Here is a 20,531-nt window from a genome sequence, read left to right as displayed (position 1 = left end):
TTAGCTTACTATTGTGGTTAACTTGTATCTCTTATCTGTTCTCCAACCCCTTCTCAGCTGCAGAAGAATTAACTTCCATTTATTTTACTGTTTATGTATGGTTCTCTTGGGAGATCCTAAAAACCCAGAATCCCCTTTTTCCAGTGGAAGGGTTAACAATCCTAAGAAGCTTTTCTTGAAATAAAGATTATCCTTCAGTTATTGGTGTGCTGGCCTCTTACCTGTGGATTTCACCCCTGGTTTGGTGTCACCTCTTTGTGTTAGGATCATAGAATTGTGATAAAGTCCTTGCAGTCTGGCTGCCGTCCACCTTTGTACTGGAACCATGCTCTTGAAGGTTACCACTGGTGATCACATTCTAGGCAGAATCCATCCCTGGTACATGAGCTGGTGTTTTTGAGCCCATTACCTATGATGGGACACCTTGCACAGCCTTGATGCAGGTGGAGGGGCTTGGACCTGCTTCTCCTGAATGTACCAGACTTTGCAGACTCCCCATGACCATTCCTTGGAGGAGGGAATGGATGGTGGGTTGGGGGGGGAAGTTGGAGGTGCAGGGGGAGGGAAGAGAGGGTATCTGTGATTGGTATGTAAAATGACTAAAAAATTTCCTTAATAAAAAAAAAAAGTTATCCTATGTTCTTTATTTCCTTTGTTTCCTCAAATTATTTTTTAAATACTTTAATTTTTTTATTTAAAATAGTCAGTACAGTATATTTGTCAAACAGGAATTCAGTTTATTATCCCACTTGCAGTTCAGGAAATAAGTTTTGAGAAAAGTGACTTACCAGAAGTGACTTGCTTGGTTAAGGGGAGAGCCATTACTAAAGACTTAAGTAAGATGCTTATGAGACAATACTGTGTGGGTAACCCAAAGAAGTGAATATTATGTTAAAAACAACCCTTTAGATTAATTCTTCTTCTTTAATTCATTTGATATGTCTAGATTGATGTTAATAACACCAATCATAGAAGCAGAAACTATACATCACTACAGTGTCAAAGTCACGTATTTTAGATACCACTTAATCTTCAAAGGACTTTGTGAGTTAGATACTGCTATATCTGTAGGTAAGGACATTTTATAGATAAGGAAATTGAAGTGAAGATTCAAAACTGTTAGCTCTGGTTATTTTACAACCATATTCTGTCTCTTATCAAATTTTTACGTTACTCTTCTAAGAACTGACTGTGGTTTCCTTTTGTCTTTACTCCCTTCTTAGGACCCTCAGTACTTTCCCCCTACTAACTCTCGACAGTAAGCTTACTGCTTTTGATCTGGTTGCTATCTCAAACAGGCCTTTTCTAGACTTCTTTTCTTAATTTAGGGTGTTTTTGACCTTTATTGAATTATTTAACTTCAGTTTCTTTATCCTAGTCAGCTCTTTATTTTCTTCTCATTCCATATTTGTGAGTACTTAGAGCAAATACAGCATGCTTTGATACCAGCTGCAGATGTACATGATAAATAGGCTTGGTGGAGAGGTAAAGAGTTTGTGAAGTCAGATGAGATTCCCCACACTGATTCAGAGTACTTGTAGAGGGAGGTGTACATAAATAGCTGTGGCAGCACTCAGGATATGATTAATTTTACCTGAAAGATTGGAAAAGATAGTAGGACAGAGTAATTGACATTTAAGTTGTAGCCTTAAAGGAGGAGGTGCGGCTAGGTCTACAGATTGAGAAGAGTAGGTGGAGGGCATTCCGGAGAGAGCAAATACTGGATGTACAAAAGAATGAAGTCACAAATATATATGCCATACATGTGCTGTTACCATTAATGGGATTTGTTACAAGGCTATACAAAATGATGTGGCTACCGGTTGATGTTAGTGACTGGCCTTTTTTTGGTTGAGTCATCCCTGTTCAGTGTCTGGTCTTTCATTTTACACCTTCAGATACCTTATATTCTGGACCTTTGGAACTGAGCCCTTCTTATGAGTGAACCATGCATGCTCTTGGAACTGACTAGTTAGCTATCTGTACCTTTATGAATCTTAGTGCTTTTTAGTTAATTTATTTCCATTGAGAAATACAACTGTCAAACAGATGTAATTACTTGATTTGGTACGTCAATATATTGCTTCCCTGTAGACAAGAGTCTTAAGAATAAACTTATATGAAGGTCAGGTGATTGAAAAATACAGGTGTCAAATTAATCTAGTATTCTGACCACTGTGCATTTGCTTTCTGTATACTCTTGCTTTTGGCAAGGTATATGGGAGACTACACAGTCTACATGGGTGACTACATAGACCTAATTCACCCCTGATGTTGAATATTATTTTCAGGTGTGTTACTTTTGTTTATGTTGAATTTGCTTAGCTATGTGAAGCTGTATTACTGTGCCTGTCTAAAACACCTCATGATCTAATAAACAACTGAATGGCCAATAGTAAGGTAGGAGTAAGGATAGGCAGTAGCTGGCAGGCAGAAAGAATTAATAGAAGGAGAAATTAGGGAGGAAGTAGCCTGAGAAAGAGGAGGACATAAGGGGCCAGCCCCCCAGCTACACAGACAGCCACGGACGAAGAGTGAAAGTAAGATTACAGAAGAAAAGGAAAAAGCCTAGAGGCAATAGAAAGACAAATTAATTTAAGATAAGAAAAGCAGGCTAGAAACTGACCAAGCTAGGCATTTATAAGTAAGAATTAGCCTCTGTGTGTGATTTATTTTGAAGCTGAGTGTTGGGCCCCCCGAAAGAGCCAAAAAACAACATTTTGGTGTACAGATGTGGGCCTTATCTCCATAGGGTCTGAGAAAACTTAAAAAAAAAAAAAAAAGAAAGGATATGACTCCTTTAAGAGTTTTAGCTGGACAGTTTCTGCCAGTCAGTGAGCCCTTGAGCAGCCACTATGTTAAGTAGGAACAAAAAACTAAGTGAAAACACTTGCCATAGTTCAGGGTACTGGCATTTCGTAGCTGGGGGGTTAAATGCAGTTCTAGCTCAAACAAACCTCAAAACAGGCCCCAAGCCTTAGGCTTGGCTTTCACAACCCTAGAAGCCAGGAGAGCTGCTTGGACAATCCAGGTGTAGCTTAGCAGTCTAAAGTTTGCTCATGGGCAGTGGTGGCGCACGCCTTTAATCCCAGCACTCTGGGAGGCAGAGCCAGGCGGATCTCTGTGAGTTCGAGGCCAGCCTGGCCTACCAAGTGAGTTCCAGGAAAGGCGCAAAGCTACACAGAGAAACCCTGTCTCAAAAAAAAAAAAATAAATAAATAAAGTTTGCTCATATGGTCAAAAAGACTAGAGATACACAGTAAAGCAGGTTCAGATGGAAAAAAGTTTTAAACAGGTTCCAGTGTGTTTTATAATGTACATAGGATTAAGAAAGAAAGAAAAAGGGTATGGACAGTTATAGAAACAAATAAATAGTTTAGAAATAGTAAAGTCTTTAAAGAAACACAAAAATTAATATAAAAGAAAAAAAAGCCAGTTAAGATGGGAAATGCACAGGGAATCTGGATCTTGTATAGTATTATGTTGATTTTGATTTTTTTTGATTGCTTATAGGTAAGAAACAGCTACTTGGGAGACATGGGATTGTGAGCAGGTCTGCGGGTTTAAACCAACCTAGATACTTTAGGGATATCTTAATTTTAAAAAGGAAGTCAAAAATATATTTGTCTGTAACATGAATCTTAAAGGGACTTATAATAAAAACCCAGAGCCAGATAATTGGGGTGAAAGCTGAATGATCAGAGAAGCAGAACAGCCAGCCACTAGCTCACCTCTATGAAATTCTCAGCCTCAAGAGAGGGAATTCCTGTTTCCTCATGACTTATATACCTTTCTGTGTCCTGCCATATTACTTCTGGGATTAAAGTCATGTGTCACCACTCCTTGGCTTTGTTTCTCTCATATAGCCCATTTTGGCCTTGAACTCACAGAGATCCAAATGGATCTCTGCTTCCCGAGTGATAGGATTAAAGGTGTGTGCCACCACTCCCTGACCTCTATGCCTAATTTAGTGGCTGGCTCTGTCCTCTGATTCCCCAGACAAGCTTTATTGGGGTACACAATATATCACCACATTTCCCCTTTTTTTTGTGTAAAATAATAAACGGTTATAACTAATATTAAGAAAACTATATACAATAAGTACAATAAATATATTCAATATGTACAGTCAAGAATTACATTAACAATATCCAGTCCATTAGCATTTGACAAATTCAGACAAATACTTAACATTATTTATCCTATTTGGTGAGTCCAAAATGTACCTAATCCAATTTCTATCCTAACTTGTATTACCAACCCAAAACTATCTTTTGATGTCTTTTAAACTTACACACTTTATACCTCTTTAGTGAGTTTCTTTTCTGAATTTGTTAACAAGGAAAACTATAACTATCTAGTCTTCAACTCCATCAGAGACCCGAGAAGGAAATAAGATTACCTAAGTAAGCAGAAAGTGCAAACAAGTGACTTCCAAGAAATTTGAGAAATAACAGAAACAGGTGGCTGCCTGTACAGTCTCCCAAGATTTCTCTGCAACTTTGGGGCATCTATCTTCAGCCTACAGCCTAACATCCCTGACAGACTTTTCTGTGAAGCAGGCTTTTCTGAAGGGCTGTCCTACTTTGTCTTGGCAAGATGCAGCAGTCCTTTCTTTTGTGTCCTGCTTGTCCATTTTGGATAGCATACTGTCAGCAGTTGAGGTAAGGGCATTTTCTTGCCCAGTGGCTGACTTTTGCCATAAAGAAAGTAAACTCCATATGGATTTTCTTCAATGTCTATCATCTTCCCTTAAGTAGATTGGAGCTGCCAGGAGCAAATGTGTCTCATAGTCATAAAAAAGGAAAAAAAAAATCTATGTTTTTAAACATCTTAAATGCCATATTCTGTAGATCTCTGAAGTGTTTGAAGATGACCTGTCTATCTGAAATATATTTTTGTTTAACCTTGAAAACATACCTAATATGACTACAAGTTTGATTGTAATGACTATTAACTTGCATTTCTTATATCCTAATTAGTTGGTAATAATAAGTTTCAAGGACTACCAATTTGCATTACATTGTTAAATGAATACTTTTCAGAGTAGATTCAGTAATCTACCTTTTATCTTATCATATCTATATTCTTGTTTTCAAAGTAAATTCAATAATCTACCATTTTTATCTTAATATTTTTGTACCTTTCTTTTAGAGTAGATTCAATAATCTACCTCTTATCTATATCCTCTTTTTTTTTTTTTTTCTTTTTCAAGCAAGAACCCTGAATTTAATTTCCTTTTTTAGGTGTTTTTTTCTTTTTGGATCATTAACAATTAACAACTTCTAACCAACCATCCTAAACAATGACAAGTATCCAGAACTGAAAGCCCAAAAACCACCCTCCCCATCTCTTGGGAATGTGGGCATTGTATTCTTAAAATTACTTCCTGCTGTCTGGGGGTGCAGACATCTTTAGGACGCAGGGCTTGTCTCAAGTCCTTGCTAGAGTAGTCTTAGAGACTGGATCATCTCAGCTAGCCATCTCAAAAATTGTCCTGAGTAGTTTGTAGTCCAAAGCCAGTCTTTGGGTGGTGTTTGCCACCTTAGTGGTATTAGCATTGTCCTAACTGAATCATCGTTGTGCGGCCCCATCATCTTTTTGGAGACTTCAAAGTCACTGTTAGGAATGGTTATAGTTCTCTGCAGAAAACTTATAGAGACTCAAACCCAAAATCATGTACGAGAAGCTAGATGAAGCCTTTTTTTCTAGAATTAGTTAGTACTCTATATGACCATTAACATCATGACAAAAGTCTAAAACACACACACACACACACACACACACACACACACACACCCATCTTATAAATTTTTATATAAAATTCATACCTTAAGAAAAGTTTAAAAGAGTCAAAATAAAACCAAAGAATTATGAGATTAGTGGCAATAGAATAGTCCCTTAATTTTGGATTTTCTTCTGTCCCATATTAGGTGCCTCTTCTGACATGATACAGAGATTTTGCATTTTCTTTTGGCCAGCATGCTTGGGTTTAGAGAAGGAGAGAGCCATGTTCCAATTCTAAAACCAACTTTAATTTTTAATTGAACTGGGATTACATAAAAACCATTTGCATTATGTGTCTGTAGAGAACAGCAGAAACAAACAGTTCGGAAGACTTAAGAAATTTTATCCTGTTAGCTATGTGATATACCAATATGCCAATTTACTCTTTATCTTGGGACTTTTTTTTTCTGGATGATTTGTCCTTTTTCTTCAGAGGTCTCATTTGTCCACTGTTATTCAGATTTTCTAGCCTTCATTCTCCTGAAAGACAAAAACAAAAGCACTTCCCAACCCAAACTTTGGGGGGGTTCTTTTTTGGCAAGTTATATCTGATCAATTCAAAAGCATTTGTTAGTGGTATAAGTTAATTTAAATTGGATAGTTATGCTGGTTGATGAACTGTCACCTCTTCTAGTTAAGAGGTCTCTCTTGTTCAAATCAAACCTTTATCAATTTTGATGGTATCTGTAGCTTTTCTTCTCTTGTAGAAACAAAAGTGAAACCTCGTCCCCAATGTAATTCATATCTTAGTTTCCATTCTGAGGTCAGCACATCCTTAAAGTGTATAGGCTAATTTAATTCTGTAGCTTTTACTGTTATCCAGTTTCTCTCCAAAGCTGTTGTTCCTTTCAAATTAGTATTGGGAAAATTCAAAGTTAATAGAGCATTATGTAATCTACTTCTGGGGCTTTTTGTTACCCCTTTCTGTTTATTTAGCATATCCTTTAGAGTTCAATTTGATCTTTGTATGACTGCTTGCCTTATAGGATTATGTGGTATACCTATAATATGCCTTATATTGTAATAAACAAAAAATTTTCAATTTACCAGAGACATGTGCTGGAGTATTGTCAGTTTTAATTTGTTCAGGTGTACTCATGATGGCCATAACTTCTAGCAAATGTGTGATTACAGAATCAGCCTTCTCGGAACTCAGAGCAGTTGTTCATTGAAATCCTGGATAGATATCAATGGTGTGGTATATACATATTTCAGTTTTCCAAATTCTGCAAAATGAAACTCATCCATCTGCCAGATTTCATTCCTCTGAGTACCCTTTGGGTCATATCCTACTGGCAGTGGGATTGTATAAAGAACAAGTAGAACATTTCCTTAGAATGTTTTTGGCTTGTTGTCAGGTTATGAAAAAATCCTTTTAAAAACCCTTATTATTGACATGATTTTTTTTTTATGAAACTGTGAGGCCTCCAGCACATTTCCTATCAATAGTTGATTGATCTCATCATTGCCTTGTGCTAGAGGGCCTGACAGACCCATATGGAATCAGATGTCAGTTACATATAAGGGATAATTCCTATTCCAGATTATTTCTTGTAACTGAATAAATAACTAAGTTAATTCTGATTCATTCAGTGGTTTCAATATATAAGACTACGCTTTCAGCATACTGAGAGTCAATAACTATATTGAGAGGTTCTGAAAAATCCATTAATACCATTAGAATGGCATATAATTCCAATTTTTGGACAGAAATATAAGGACTTTGAACCATGTTACTTAAATTTTCTGATTTGTAAACTGCCTTTCCTTGTTTGTTTGTGTCTGTATAAAATGTAGGGGCTCCAGATATTGGTATTTCCCGTACAGTGCAAGGTAGGATCCAGTTAGCTCTCTTTATAAGTTGAATTCTATCGCTTTTGGGATATTTGTTGTTAATCTCTCCCAAAAAATTACTTCAAGCTCTTTGCCAAGGTTCACTTTCTGCCCATAATTTGTCAGTTTTATCATTAGTTAAAGGTACTATAATTTGTGCTGGGTCTATTTCTGCTAATTGACAAAGTCTTAATTTTTCTTTTAAAATCAATTTAGATATCTCTTCCACATAAGTTTTTAATTTTTCACTCTGTTTATTTGGTAGAAATATCCATTCCAATATAATATTTTCCCTGTGCATTACAATTCCTGTAGGAGAATGCTTAGAGGGTAAAATAACCAAAATATAATCAAGCTTTGGATCCCCATGATCCCCATGTACATCCTGTATTTTCTTTTGCACCAAAGCCAGTTTTTTCTCAGCTTCAGCTGACAATTCTCTTGGACTACTTAAGTCCTTGACACCCTCTAAGCTTTTGAACAAATTACTTCATCATTTTTTACCCCAGTAGTGGTCCATAGATTGGAAATGTCTCCGAATAATCTTTGAAAGTCATTAAGAGCCCATAATTGGTCTCTCCTGATTGTGACCTTTTGGGGTCTTAACTTTTTGTAAACCTATTTTATATTCTAAATAATTAATAGAAGCTCCTCTTTGTATCTTTTCAGGAGCAGTTTGTAATACCCAACAAGGTAAAATTTTCTTCTTCAAACATTCTTCCTAAAGTATCCACATTTGAATCAGCTAGTGAAATCTCGTCCATGTACTGATAAATTATAGATTTAGGAAATTGTTTACATATGACTTCCAACGGCTGGCATACAAAATATTGGCACAGGGTTGGGTTATTTAACATTCCCTGTGGGAGAAACTTCCATTGATATCTCTTGACTGGCTGGGAATTATTATAAGTAGGTATCATAAAGGCAAATTTTTCTCTGTCTTTTTATTGTAAGGGTATTGAAAAGAAACAGTCTTTTATATAGATAACTATAAGAGGCTATCCTTTAGGTAACAGAGTAGTCAAAGGAATTGCAGCTTTTAGAGAGCCCATTGCCTGAATTACCTTGTTAATAGCTCTTAGATCTGATACCATTTTCCACATGCCAGATTTCTTTTTAATAACAAATACAGGAGAATTTATATTTGTTGATTCTTCAATATGCTGAGCATTTAACTGTTCTTATAACAGCTGTTCTAAGGCCTGTAGTTTCTCTTTTGTTAAAGGCCATTGGTTAACCCATACAGGCTTGTCTGGTAACCATTTTAAATGTAGGGCTGTGGTGTCTTTGAAAGATCAGCAGCTGTTGTGCCATGTTCTTATACAATCTAGATGGTCAATGACTGTTCCTTATAATCTAATATTTTTTTCAGAAACACATGTTTATGGTTTGTTTCTGAGATTGGAGAATTGTTAATCTAGGTCATCCATTGTTGTAATAGATCATGTCCCCATAGATTCATAGGTATATTAGCCACATATGGCTTTAATTTTCCTCTCTGTCCTTCATGCCCTATATGTTCGACCCATATCATGCACAGTTACACTTGATATAATGTTGTAATCCTGAAAAGCTGAACATTATTTACCTTTGAAGAAGCCAATTTGGATGCCAAGATTCTGGTGCAATTGTTCTTACGTCCACACCTGTGTCTGACAGACCTTCAATGAGAATGCCGTTTATTAATATTTTTAATTTTGGTCTTAGTTCATTTATAGAAATTTGCTAAAAAAATTTGATTTATGGTTTCTCCCAACTTTTTTGCTCTATCTTCTATAGCTGTTCTATCACCCCGAGCAGCATGGTTTTTTACAATAGGCATTAGGTTTTTTTAATTGCTCGGATTAGGGACTTCTATGATCGCAGGGAAGGACTGAACTGAATTTGTCAAGGGGGCCTGCAAGAGGCCCCTCAGGGAGTTTCTTGATGGCAAAGGCAGAGGATTACCTTGTCTGTCCCTTGTTGGTCTACATTCCTTAGTCCAATGTTTGCCTTTACCACACCTTCTGCATAATCCAGATGGGAGGGAAGTTCTATTGGCGTTGTTCCTTGAAAAGTCATTGTTTGCAGGAATGCCCTGTTTACAGTGCCTATTTTGGGGATCTTGTTTGCCATGATTAAAACACCTGACATTACCATTTTTCTTCAAATCCCCGGAAATCACCTCTCCTATCCAAGCAGCATCATGGTCATGAGATTAAATATTAATTGTATCTCTGATCCATCCCTAAATCGATGCTGATCTTGCCTTTAATGGCTTAATTATCCTTTTGCATTGTGCATTAGCGTTTTTAAAAGCCAGATTTTCAATTATTATCTGTCCAGCTTCTAAATTTGGTATCATTCTATTTACTGCTAAAGACAGCCTTTTTAAGAAATCACTAAAGGTTTCTTTTGGGCCCTGTATAACTTTTGTAAGTAACTTGATTTTCTTTTCTACTTCTTCAATTCTGTCCCAAGTATTCAAGGCTGCCATTCGTCATAAAATTAGGCTGTGCTCATCATTTAAAGATTGTCTTTGTATATCCGCATAATTGCCTTCTCCAAGAAGTTGATCTTGGGAAATTTCCATACCTTTAGTCCTACATTGTTGTTCAATGATCTTATCCTCATTTTTTCCCAGGTCCTTCATTGTAACTGGGGAGCAGCCTCTAACACCACTGTAACCAAATCTTTCCCGTCTCTAGGGATAATTCTATTACAAGTTGACCATGAGTTTAACATTTGCTTCACGAATGGAGAATGCATACCATATGACACTACAGCTTCTTTGGGTCTCCTCAAATCTGACATTTGCACAGGAATCCAATCAGTTTGTACTTAGCCTTGAGCATTTGTCGGTTCCCATATGGTTACTGGATAGATTAAAGTTGGCTATTTGAAAGCCTTAGGCTTTTTTTCTGAAACCATATAATGCAATGCTAAGATTGGTTCACTTTTAAATTCCTCTGTCTGGTTCTGAATTTCTCTATGATCTGTTTTAACAAATTTTTCTAAACTTTTTATCTTGGCAATCACATTAATCATGTCTTTTAATGATAAAACAGAAATGATCAAACAAATAATATTTATAATTGATGTTACAGCTATCCCATCAATATTAGTTATCCTCTCATATAGTTGTTCCATTTTCAGACTGTCTAATGTGTTATCAAACAGAAACCAAACACCCTCTGTTGTAAAAATATTTCTCATTTTTTTAATGTGGGAAAAATTCTCTTTTAACTAATTTTTCCCTTTAAGAAATCTTAATTGACTCACCAACTCTGCGGACTGTGTAGAAAAGTATAAGCCTGAGTGGGTTTCAAGGCAGCTACCTAGTGTGGGAGCAGCTCTAGATGGGGATCCACGGAGAGCCCACAACACCCCAGGAGAGAAGTGAAAGATCCAGCCATCTCGATCCAGCTGGTTAGGGACTCCTGCCCACGTGGGGTGGATCCTTTGGCCGTATGCAGCTTGGGACTGAGCTGGGGTGTGCAAGGCCACAGGCAAGCAGCTTTTTGTGAACTTGTGCCACAAATGTTGGGTGCCAGATGTAACACAAATCTTAAAAAGGTCTTATAATAAAAAAAAAAAAAAAAAAACCCAGAGCCAGATATTGGGGTGAAAGCTGAAGAATCAGAGAAGCAGAACAGCCAGCCACTAGCTCACCTCTAAGACATTCTGATGCTCAAGACAGTGAGTTCTTGTCTCCTGAGGCCTTATATACCTTTCTGTGTCCTGCTATATTCCTTCCTGGGACTAATGGCATGTGTCACTACTGCCTGGCTCTGTTTCTCACAATGTAGCCCATTGTGGCCTTGAACTCACAGAGATCCAGATGGATCTCTGCTCCTGAGTGATGGGATGAAAAGTGTGTGCCACCACTATCTGACCTCTATGTCTAATTTAATGGCTGGCTCTGTCCTCTGATCATCAGACAAGCTGTATTGGGGTACACAATATATCACCACATCTGTCACATGGAAATCAAAAATGCTTTGGAGTTTTGTTCCCACAGGAGACGAGAAGTTGAAGATTCCTTCAGGCATAATATGGATCAGTTTAGATCAAGGGAGTCCTCCTGAATCTTGACAGGTGATACATCAGCAAAGGTTACTACTGGTATTCCTAGGACTTGGTCATTATTTCAAAATTTTCTCAGGGACCCCTAAAGATGCCTTTTTCCACAGCCAGCAGGAAACAGTTTAGTGAAAACCATACCCAAGAGTTAGGGGATATGGGTGGTCTTTGATTATTTGGTGGGTTATGAATGTTATAATTTAGGAGAATATAGGAATATAGGATAAAAAGACAACTGTTAATCTCAGATACTTTTCATTGACATGGATTTTGGTATATCAATACAAATTTAAAGTTAACTTTGTTACACTGTATTTATGCATTATTCTCCTTATGAGTATGAAGTGACCCTCTCTCTCTTGTGAAGAGTTAGTTTTACTATCTCTTTTGTCAGATACTAAAAAAGGTGTCTATATCTGCTTGTTTCCTGCTTCTATTTGTTTGAAATACCTGCTTACATCCTTTTATCCTAAGAAGATTTCCATGATTGATAGTGATGTGTGTTTCTGGGAATCAGCAAAAAGATGGAGCTTGTGTTCTAATTTAACCTTCTAGTCTGTTTCTCTATTGTGGAATTGAAACCACTAATATTAAGAGCTATTATTGATCAATGTATATTAATTCCTGTCATTGTTTGGTTTTAGTGGTATTTTTTTAGACCTCTGTAGGTGAATTACTAAACGGTGTTATTAAATAAAAAACCTGGAGCCAGAAATTGGGGTTAAAGTTGAGAGATCAGAGGAATAGGACAAGTCACAAGCCAACCTCACCTCTCCAATCTTCAGTCTCCAAAGAAGACCTGCTACCTGTACAATACACCTGTATTCCTTTCTGTTCTGCTAACTCATTTCCTCTCTCTGTCCAGCTACATCACTTCCTCTTCCTGCCCAGCTCTGTCATTTCCTGTCTGCCTGTACAGACCTCCAGACCTTTATGGATAACTAGTGTTGGCATTTAAGTCGTGTGCCACCTTGCCTGGCTCTGTTCCCAGTGTGGCCTTGAACTCACAGAAATCCAGAGAGATCCCTGCCTCCCGAGTGACAGGATTAAAGGCATGTGCTACCATTGCCTTCCTTCTATATTTAATATAGTGGCTAACTTTTTCCTCTTATCCCTCAGATAAACTTTATTGGGGGACACAGATAAAATATCACCACAGACCTCTTTTGATTAAGTCTTTTGGAACTGTTTACTTATTTCCTGTGACCTCTTGCTGTATTTATTCTTGTTTTTAGACTGAATATTCCTTTCTGTATGTATCTCCTATAAAGCTAACTTAGTGGTTATAAGTTTGTTTTTTCATCATGAACAATTTTTATTTCTACTTCAATTTAACAGTTTTGCTGGGTGTAATATTCTTTGTTGGCAGTTGTCATTCAGAACCAGAATACAGCTTTCCATGATGTGGAGTACTTGGGTGCTATTTTGATTGGCCCGCTTTATAAATGTCTTACTTTTCTGTCTTGAAGCTTTTAATCCTTTTTCTTTATGTATGTTTTAAATGTCTTAAGTGTACTATGTCTTGGGCCATTTCTTTTTGTTCCTATCTACTAGAATTTTGTCAGGCTCTTTTACCTGATTAAGCATCTCCTTCTCTAGGTTTGGCAAATTTCCTTCTGTGATTCTTCAGAAAATATTCTGTGCCTTTGCGGTGGTGATCTTCTCTTGTGTTCATAATTCAGTGTGTAGGTCTTGTCATGTTCCAGGTATCTCCAACTTTGTGTTCTTATTTCTTTTTAAATATACCAGTCATCTTTACTGAGTGATTCAGTTCCTCTGTCTTCCATATCTGATTCTTTGTTTTCTACATGATCCATTCTGTTGTTATGCTTTACACTGAGCTTTTATTTGGGTCATTAACAGCATCATTTTATTTTGGGTTTTCTTTGGTAATTCTCTCTCTCTCTCCGTACTTTCTCATTTCATTATTCTATTTATGCTTATTCCCTTTGTGTTTATTCGTGTCTTCATTCAGTGTTTTGAATTGTTTCAGTAACTTACTATTATGGGACAAGTGCTTTGTTGAGGAGACATGTTGTCTTGGTTGTTCATGTTGTTTCAGTTTCTGTTCTGTCACTTAGGCATCTGTAATTATTTTGTTTGTCCAGTTTTTCTTTTGTATTTTTTATTTTAAATTTTAGTCCCCTGTTTTTTTTCAGTGGTGACATTTTCAGTGTTTGGTTGAGGACTGAGTCCTACTAGGGTTGTCTTTCCCTCTGTATGACTGGTAATTTAGGACCAGGGGCTCTACCTTGAATCTTGCTCTAGGTTATGTGTTGTTCTGTATGAGCCAAGCCTCCTCCATTGATTGAGGTACAGGACTGTCAAGAGATCATGCTCTGTTTTTGAATCCTTCTGTTTCTTAATTCAAGCTATTTTCACTAATTCTTCTCTTATTTTCCACTTATTTTAGATTAAACATTACTTTTAATTTATTATATAATACTTATTTTTTATAGTACATAATATTTCTATCATGGTTCTTATATTGTAAATAAAATTGTTCTCTTATTGTCATGTATCTGTCTTTTGAGGCAACTGGCTAAGTCTTTAATAGCTAAAACTGATACTATATTTTTGGTTTACATGATACCTAATCCAGTTTCAAGCAATAATTAAGCACTAGAATGCCATTTTCCTATTTTCATTTTTCCACATGAATAAGATTCAGAGCAGCTTTACTTTGTCATAAGTCAGTGATCAGAACCCAGATAATCGTCACACCAATTCTAAATACATGTTCACTTCCTTCACAGACACTCACCACATACACAGACACCCCCCTCCCACACAAGAAAGCCTCCATAGATATACAACACACAGATAAACACACAGATAACAACCACACATAGAACACCTACCACACAGACATACCAATGGACACCCACCAAACATATATACACCCCCCACAGACATAACACACACATACAATCCCTGCTTGGCTTAGTGTTGTATTCCAAATGGAGAGTAGCTTAAAGTTTGCCTATGTACAGTGTTATGATCCAACATATTAAAGCTAAAATTAGTATAATTTCTAGTTCTAGGAAGAGTATAGTTTTGAATATCTCAGATCTTGCTGGGTTAGGTAAAAAAATGTGAAAGAGGGGCATATAGGGGAAACTTGCTGTCTTTTTTCTGAGTAAGAGCAGATGCTGTACATGCATCACCTCAACTATTTTTTTGTAAGAGATTGTAGTTATACACATCTTGCTGATAAGGAAATAGATTCACAGAATGGAATCATTGTTGCAACTAGAACTAGATCTATATTACAACTACAGGCCTTCCTGCCTACAAAGATTATTCCTCCACCCCTACTCCCCACCCCTACCCCAGACAGGGTTTCTCTGGGCTGTCCTGGAACTTGCTCTGAAGACCAGGCTGGCTTTGAATTCATAGAAATCCACCTGCCTCTGTCTCCTAAGTGCTGGGATTAAAGCCATGTGCCTCCACTGCCTGACCCCATGTATTTTTAATAGTATAGTTTTTTTTTTTTTTTTAAAGAGATTTTGACCAAAGCCCTCTAGCACAGCAGCTTTATTAGAGGGTGCTGTGCTTGCCTTCTGAGGAACACTCCAGAAGTCATACTGGACGATCTGTGGCAATAGTTCTGCCTGTTGGTGCCATGCTTGGTGTTAGTGCTTGATTTACTAAGCAATCTCACACATTCTTGCCATAATTCACACCTTATTTTTGTGACTAACTCATTCACACTGTCTGTCTGTCTTTTGATCTATTGATTGATTTTGCTTCACTGTTTCCATGCTCATTTTCTGGGAGTTTTTATAGATTTACGTCTCATTCTTTCTTCTACGTATAATTTCACATCTTAAGATTTTTATTGATTCTTCTTTTTCCTTCCTATCTTCTTGCACTACTCTTGGTATATATAGGGACTTAGATATTTTTTGCTTCAAAAGTACTTGATCCTTCATGTTTTTTCTTTCCTAAATTCTATGTTGTTATGAAGAACCATGATGGGGAGAAAGTGATGCATAATCACGTTGTCTTCTAGCAAAATATTTTTTCAAAGGTAATATGCTATGCAGTTCATAATTTATATAAAATTCATCATTCATATTTCTAAAATTTGTGTTCTGATGTTAAATGCACTTGCTTCAGGATGCAAAGAATGTTTTAAAAATACTTTTGAATCTTTTCCCTAAGAGTTTTCTACATGGTATAAATACTACATATACTTTTTAGCATTATTTTACATATCTGCAGTTTGCATTATCTTTAAGAACGTTTAATACTTTGAAGGCATATGTGGAGACTGAGATAACAATCATTAGATAAATGGGTTTCAGAAAGCAACTAGGAAAATTATGTATAACCTTTAAAAAACTGTTTTTTGGGCTTTTCCCCATTTCAGAGAAATTAATAATGGTAAATGAAGAATGTTTATTAACATATATTTAAAAATATATGTGCATATATCCATGTACTTATGGATCATTTTAGGGTTTGATAGTTATTCATTAAAATTAATTTTTATTTTTTCACAATTTTATTTGTATATATAATGAATTTTGATATATTTATCCCTCCTCCTTCTCTTCCTATTCCCTTTGCTTTTCTTCTTCCCAACATATCCATCAATCTCTCCTATTTTCATGTTTTGTTGTTGTTGTTTTAATAACCCACTGAATTTAGTTAGGGTTGCTTACATGTTCATAGATGCAGGGGTTATCTATTGGGTTGAGGGCAACTTATGAGCTTCTCTACGCTTGAAGGAAAATGAATCCCCTCTCTCCAGCTGCCATTATTTCCAATAGCTTCCCAGTTAGTAGTAAGGTGAATTCCCCTTCTCCAGCAGCCATTATTGCCAGTAGCTTCTCAGCTCATGGTAAGGTGATCTGCCTCATCTGTGCTGGAATTTTGACTGGCTTGATCAGCTGCTATGAATTCATGCTGTGAGTTGGCCGTATTGTATTTAAAAGGCAGGTTGTTACCTCACTGTTCTTCCTTCTCTGGCTCTTACATTCTTTTTACCTCCTCTTCTATGTTTCCTAAGCCTTGGGGGTGGGGATATTGTAGACATCCCATTTATGACTGAGTCACTTATGCTAGTCATTTATTCTCTGTACTTTGACCAGTTATCAATCTCTTCATTAACCACTGCCCACCACAAACACAAACACAAAGCTTCTTTGACCAATGCTGACAGCAGCACTAACCTATGGCTAGAAACATAATTATTTAGAAGACAGTTTATAGTATGTTTATTTAGTAAAATAACTGCAGAGATTAACCCCGAGGGTCTGTTACCACCCCAACCTTGGGCTTTTGAACATGTTAATTGTAACAGGCAGACATTTCTTCCTGTGGAGTGTGCCTCAAATCAAACTAGAAAGTGGTCCAGACACATAATTTTAGTGAACTTCAACTCACCGTTTTTATTATTTAATGTGAAATTACCTCATTTTTTTTTTTTATTCCCCCTGTGGCAGGGTCTTCCTGTGTAGCCCAGGCTAGCATTAAACTTACTTTGTAACCTAGGCTGGCCTTGGGCTTGCAGTGTTCCTTCTGCTGTAGTCTCCCAAGTACTGGAATTACAAGCAAGCACTGCTTACTAAGTGTGGCTGTGTTTGTTGTGATTTTTTTTTTAAAGCAATACATTATAAGTCACAATTTTAGTAAAAATTGTTTATAATAGAAACAAAGTTAGGGCAGTAAACTGAATTTAAAAATATGTGTGTGAGGTATGTGTGTTTATGTAGAAGTGTATATATGTTTCTTCCTCAATTTCTGTCTTCCATTCACTTCTTATTGCTATGATAACATACCCCAACAAAAGCAATTTATGGGAGAAAGCATTTATTGTAGCCTGAGCATCCGGGTTACAGCGTCAGGAGCTGAGAGAACTGGTTATATCACATATGTAGTTAAGTACAGAGAGCAGTGAATCCATGCATGCATGTTTGTACTCAGTTTGCTTTCCCTTCTCTGTAGCAAGCCGGGTTCTCCTGCCCAGGGTATGGTGCCACCCATATGTGGGTGGGTCTTCTAACATTAGTTCATATAGTTAAGATCCTGTATAGATCAGCATGACCAGAGAACCTGATTGACATTGTTGCCAGGTGATTCTAATGTGTTGTTGACAAAACTAACCACCATAGTTGCTTTGCTCTTTAATTTTTGAACTAGCATCTCTCACTGAACCTGTAGCTTCCTTATTTGCTTAATTGGCTAGCCAGTGAGTTTCAAGGCTTTGCTTGTCCCAAGCTTGCCTGTCTTTTTAATATGGATGCTGGGAATCCAAATTCACATCCTCATGTTTGCTAGTTAGGCATCTTAAATAATATTGATTAGTATGAAAATTATAACATTTTAATATCAGATGCTTTTGTATAATTCAGTGTATAAATATGTTAGCTTGTGAAACAAATAGAACTTGAATACTAACAAATAAATGGCATGTTGTTTTATCTTGAAACCTAAATTCAGGAGAAATGATTACCATGTAAAATGATACGTAATTATTAATGATAGTTCCTTCAGCTCAGCAAGAGCTGAAGTATATAAATATAACTATAGTGTAATACTGTAACACAGTTTTTAAACTCATGATGTTCTTTTAACTTTGGTTGTCAGAAACACAAATTTATGTAAAAGTCCTTAGAAAATTAAAGGTTTTTAGCCATGATCAGCTAGTGTATTTTTTGTGCCACATTTGTTCAAATCTTATTTAGAGTAAACTGCCCATTTTAAGTGGATGATATGATGAATATTTGTGTAACAAATATATCCATAGTTATGATTTGAAACATTTTAATCACCCAAGATGATTTCCAGTGTCCTTTTGAAGTCAGTCTATCACTGCTCCTAAGTAATTGCTGATCTGTTTTTTGTATTATAAATCAACTTCTGCTCTCTAGAATTTTTAGGAGTGCGCTTTACTTCAAAAGATATGCTCCTGAAAAATTGATGATAAATTGCAGTTTTGTAAAATGAACCATATATTTTATCATATTAAAATCTGAGAAGCTTGAGTAACATTCAGTTGATGGTATTTCCAACTTTTAAAAAGTTTTTCAGCATTGTCTATTCTGAGTCACAATTTAAATCTGCATTGAATATAATAATATATAATGGCAATTCATGGCACATGGTATCTTTGAAGTTACCTACCTCCTTGGTTTTGTTTTTAAAATTGCTAATTTAAGAAATAAGGTTGTGAATCCTCTTGTGTGTGAAGACTTTAATTCCCTCCTTTTCCCCTGAAAGTTCAAACTGAAAAGAGTTTATCTTTACCCGGAAAAGGTCTTTTGCCTTGTTCCTAGAGCCTTTTGCTCAGACCTCAGAGAATAGGAGGGTGAAGGTGGGTAAAATAGGTCTTTACTTCTTAACATTCTATTTTTGTTTCTCTTCTTACTTGTACATGGTCTGTTCTAAAAAGCATTCTGAAAAGTGGTAGTTGATATCACTGATAAAACATGCAGTTTTTTTTTTAACTTGTATTCATTGTAGTAATTTACTTGAAAAATAGAATGTAACCACATTGTAATTTTTATATTGCTTGAAAGATTTTGCTGGGATGTATAAGTTATAAGGCAAAAAATAAAGTTAGTTAGAAGGAAGACATCAGGAAAGATATAAGGAAAGAAATGAAAATAGACCCTGACATGTTGAAGATGTGTGTGTGTGTGTGTGTGTGTGTGTGTGTGTGTGTGTGTGTGTATGTGTGTGTGTGTGTGTGTGTGTGTGTGTGTGTGTTCCTTTTTCACTGGCCCCAGAGTAATTAAGTTTTACTCCTTCAGAAAAAAGTCACCTGAGTGATTAGTCTCCTGACTCTATGCCTCCTCTTCAGTTCCTGAGCTGCTGAAAGCTGGTCTTTACAGCAGTACTGGCTATTATGATTTTATGAATTATAAAGTGATTTAGTAAAATACTATTTAGCTTTTATACTTTAAAGAATAGCAGTTCTTTTGAAGTATTTCTTTGAAGAATTTGTGTATTGGGTCATTAGTATCATTAGGATACCCTAATGTTTAATGTTTATTACTGATAGGGTCAACTCTATGTTAAATTTACTTTTTCTTAATACTTACACTGTTTCTTAATACTATTCCATAACAAACCATGTGAACTCACTGCAGGAGCTTTTTTTCTTAGTGGTGACTTGAAGTAGTAGTTACATCTCCCACCCCACAAGTCTGGTAGTCTGTCAGAGGTTTAGCAGGGCTTCAGCAAGTTTGTGTCATAAATGCTTTCAAGAGGCAGTATTTGAGGCTGAGCACCACAGAGACACCTGTAGAGATCAGCACACCTGCCCTCAAGCAAAACACAATAATTAGTTGCTTATATTCCCTATCAAACTTCTCCAGTATTTTTGCACATAAATTGTAGAGATCACAGCAGTGCTGTCATGAGTTCCACGTTTTTGGAGTTGTTTATACCCACTCAATTTTTAATGTTCCTATAAGACATTTTGATCAGAACCTCAAGCCCAAAGGGATTTGCATGCTTGATCAAGCTTATGATGATTTAAATATAGAAATGAAGAGAACCCTTTGTCTTCCTTTGACTGTTAACATTTGGGACAGTGCTAGTGGAAAACATTAACAAGGTACTTGAGGCAAAGATGTGTTTGATCAACCTTCACAGTGTTTTGTTTCTTGACAGCAGGTATAGCTTCAGTAAATCTAAACAAACCCTTGAAGGCTTTTAGATCCAAGTACTTGTGACTATCTGGATGGCATGCTATGCATATTTTAAAACATTATTTTATACCTGTGATTTTTACTTAAGTTCCACCACTGTTGAGTACCAACATTGTAGTCTTATCACGCTGTCACGTGCAGCTTGTACTTTAAAATGAGGTGATAGTTGATTGAATTTTA

General features: G+C 36.4%; 1 protein-coding gene and 1 long non-coding RNA gene across 3 annotated transcripts in view; one reads left to right on the top strand and one right to left on the bottom strand.

The window, feature by feature from the left end:
• Nucleotides 1-6,013: 6,013 nt before the first annotated feature.
• Nucleotides 6,014-7,110, bottom strand: LOC131909122 (uncharacterized). Its single transcript, XR_009378776.1, has 3 exons — nt 6,835-7,110; nt 6,451-6,632; nt 6,014-6,267 (listed from the first exon to the last, which is right to left on the bottom strand). It is a non-coding gene; the product is annotated as an uncharacterized LOC131909122 (long non-coding RNA).
• Nucleotides 7,111-7,228: 118 nt separating this feature from the next.
• The window catches only part of Gtdc1 (glycosyltransferase like domain containing 1), a 331,796-nt gene continuing 318,493 nt past the window's right edge, over nt 7,229-20,531 (top strand). The window contains exons 1-2 of one of the 2 annotated variants that reach the window (XR_009378775.1): nt 7,229-7,620; nt 8,290-8,313. The gene's annotated coding sequence lies outside the window, so the exon portion shown is untranslated. The remainder of the gene's footprint in view (nt 7,621-8,289; nt 8,314-20,531) is intronic. The other variant, XM_059260434.1, reaches the window with a different exon arrangement.

This window comes from Peromyscus eremicus, chromosome 4, assembly GCF_949786415.1.
Source record: "Peromyscus eremicus chromosome 4, PerEre_H2_v1, whole genome shotgun sequence".
In the NCBI taxonomy this organism is placed as follows: Eukaryota; Metazoa; Chordata; class Mammalia; order Rodentia; family Cricetidae; genus Peromyscus; species Peromyscus eremicus.
The sequence above is the reverse complement of the archived record's forward strand: the minus strand, read 5'-3'. Positions and strand labels throughout refer to the sequence as shown.